Here is a 2,500-nt window from a genome sequence, read left to right on the forward strand (position 1 = left end):
TACGGTTTAAAGTAAATCAATTATGTACCCATTGTTCATTGAAAAAAAAAATAGGCTCTGTGGCTCTGTGAAAAAAAATTTATATAATTGATAAGATACGTTGCTATCAGAATTCTAGGAAACCATCTATACACGATTATTGTCCCATGGGCTGACAAAGAACTTACTCCTGATTGGTTAGTCTTACCCAGCCAAATAATCTTTAAAGAGCTCTGATTGGTCCTCAACTACTTCGTAAGGATGCGAGAACGTTTTGCAGGCTTTCAAAAGGGCCTTGCGCACCAGTCCGAGACACATTCCTTGAAGAGACACGAGAGAGGTAGTTTCTGCCCCACCGCTTACCGAAGATCTCAAGATTTGGTTGCCTTCATTTTATTTTCTCCGTTCAGGTAAGAACATTACTTTTTAAATAGTTCACCCCCAAAGAATATCATACCAAGTGTAGTAAACAGAAAAAGACAGGGTGCCCTTTAAGAAATCACTTTGACAAAATACTTGAAGAATAATACTGTTTTTTATGTTTTCAAAACAATAGGCCTACAGACTTGTTTTGTTCCTTTACGTTTTTATATCATGGTTGAGCTTTGCACACACACACACACAGTAGAGATACACGTGGTAAATTGTTTTTTTTTAGCAAGGCAGTTTTGCACCGACTTGCAGCGGTGCCCTTTTAGCTCGGAAAAGTTTCCTGATCGCTGATTGGTTGGACATGATAATTCTAACCATCAGCGATTAGGAAACTTTTCTCAGCTAAAAGGGCACTTCTGCAAGTCGGTGCAAAATGCGCCTTATTAAAAGAAATTGACTATAGGCAGGGACACCCCATACTAGATTAGTATACTGTGACCGATCAGATAAGTCTCCCACCATCGCCAAATCGCATTTAACAGCGTGGTGATGAATAGTGGTCAAACTCCAGACTTAAATCGACGTGTCTGAGCCCTTTGTACTGCAGTGGATTAGAAACTGCTACATTTGTTGATATATATATATATATATATATATATATATATATATATATATATATATATATATATATGTGTGTGTGTGTGTGTGTGTGTGTAGTAGGTTAGCCAGGGCACCAGCTACCGTTGAGATACTACCCGCTAGAGATTTATGAGGTTCTTTGACTGGCCAGACCAGCGCTACTTTGGATCCTTCTTCCTGGTTACGTTTACTTTCCCTTTGCCTACATATACATCGAATAGTATGGCCTATTCTTTTCAGATTCTCCTCTGTCCTCTTATGTCTGACAACACTGAGATTACCAAACGATTATTCTTCACCCAAAGGGTTAACTACTGCACTGTAATTGTTCAGTGGCTACTTTCCTCTTGGTAAGGGTAGAAGAGACTCTTTAGCTATGGTAAGCAGCTCTTCTAGGAGAAGAACACTCCCAAAATTAAACCATTGTTCTCTAGTCTTGGGCAGTACCATAGCCTCTGTACCACAGTCTTCCACTGTCTTGGGTTAGAGTTCTCTTGCTTGAGGGTACACTCGGGCACTCTATTCTATCTAATTTCTCTTCCTCTTGTTTAGTTAGTTTTTTATAGTTTATATAGGAAATATTCATTTTAATATTGTTACTGTTCTTAAAATATTTTATTTTCCATTGTTTCTTTTCCTCACTAGGCTATTTTCCCTGTTGGGGACCTTGGGCTTATAGCATCCTGCTTTTTCAACTAGGGTTGTAGCTTAGCAAATAATGATAATATATATATATATATATATATATATATATATATATATATATATATATATATATATATATATATATATATACAGGTATTTATGTATATATATATATATATATATATATATATATATATATATATATATATATATATATATATATATATACCTGTGTATATATACAGTATATCCGTGTATATATATGTATATATATACGTGTATATATATATATATATATATATATATATATATATATATATATATATATATATATATATATATATATATATATGTGTGTGTGTGTGTGTGTGTGTGTGTGTGTGTGTCTGTGTGTGTGTTGGTGTGTGTGTGAATGTTTGTTTGTTATATTAATATTTACGTATGTATATTGTTATAAGGAATTGTTAACTCATAAATGCTTATGTTCATATGGAAACAACGCGAATATGAAATTTAGTCTATTTTACTGTAGGCTGGCAGAAAGTACCAAATTACACGAAGTTTGGCGTGTTGGTTCGATTGCTGGCTGAGAGAGGAGAGAGAGAGAGAGAGAGAGAGAGAGGAGAGAGAGAGAGAGAGAGAGAGAGAGAGAGAGAGAGAGAGAGGAGGATTTTCACGAGGTACCTTACATCCAATTATGAAATCATAATCAAATGTGAGTCTTGGATCTTGAAAAATATATTTCCCCCCACTCTCCTCTCATCTCTCTCTCTCTCTCTCTCTCTCTCTCTCTCTCTCCTCTCTCTCTCTCTCTCTCTCTCTCTCTCTCTCTCTGCGTGCATATATATCTATATACATGTGCGCA

General features: G+C 35.5%; 1 protein-coding gene across 2 annotated transcripts in view; it reads left to right on the forward strand.

Moving 5' to 3' along the window:
- Nucleotides 1-230: 230 nt before the first annotated feature.
- Nucleotides 231-2,500, forward strand: part of LOC137632640 (uncharacterized) — a 15,877-nt gene continuing 13,607 nt past the window's right edge. For both annotated transcript variants that reach the window (XR_011042072.1, XM_068364709.1), the window contains exon 1: nt 231-389. The gene's annotated coding sequence lies outside the window, so the exon portion shown is untranslated. The remainder of the gene's footprint in view (nt 390-2,500) is intronic.

The sequence above is a fragment of the Palaemon carinicauda genome, chromosome 41, assembly GCF_036898095.1.
Source record: "Palaemon carinicauda isolate YSFRI2023 chromosome 41, ASM3689809v2, whole genome shotgun sequence".
NCBI classification, from domain to species: Eukaryota; Metazoa; Arthropoda; class Malacostraca; order Decapoda; family Palaemonidae; genus Palaemon; species Palaemon carinicauda.